Below are 395 nucleotides of genomic sequence, written 5' to 3' on the forward strand. Positions count from 1 at the left end.
AGGGGGGATCGGCGGGGAATGTGGGGAATCCACGGGGAATGTGGGGAGTCGGCAGGGAATCCGCGGGGAATCTGTGGGGAATCTGCAGGGAATCCACAGAGAATGCGGGGGATGCGCGGGGAATGTGGGGAATCCACAGGGAATCAGCGGGGAATGTGGGGAATCCACGGGGAATGTGGGGAATCAGCAGGGAATCCATGGGGAATGCAGGGAATCCGTGGGGAATCCATGGGGAATCCACGGGGAACGCGGGGAATCCGCGGGGAATCCGCAGGGAATCCACAGGGAATGCAGGGAATCCGTGGGGAATCCATGGGGAATCCGCGGGGAATCCGGGGAATCCGCAGGGAATGTGGGGACTCCGCGGGGAATGCGGGGAATCCGCGGGGAGTGGG

The 395-nt window shown here is 63.3% G+C and overlaps 1 protein-coding gene across 1 annotated transcript in view; it reads right to left on the minus strand.

Annotated features, from left to right (window-relative positions):
* The window catches only part of LOC103624441 (adenylate cyclase type 3), a 21,680-nt gene that overhangs the window by 10,934 nt on the left and 10,351 nt on the right, over positions 1-395 (minus strand). The gene's annotated exons all lie outside the window — the stretch shown is intronic.

Source organism: Corvus brachyrhynchos, unplaced genomic scaffold (assembly GCF_000691975.1).
Source record: "Corvus brachyrhynchos isolate BGI_N302 unplaced genomic scaffold, ASM69197v1 scaffold962, whole genome shotgun sequence".
NCBI classification, from domain to species: domain Eukaryota; kingdom Metazoa; phylum Chordata; class Aves; order Passeriformes; family Corvidae; genus Corvus; species Corvus brachyrhynchos.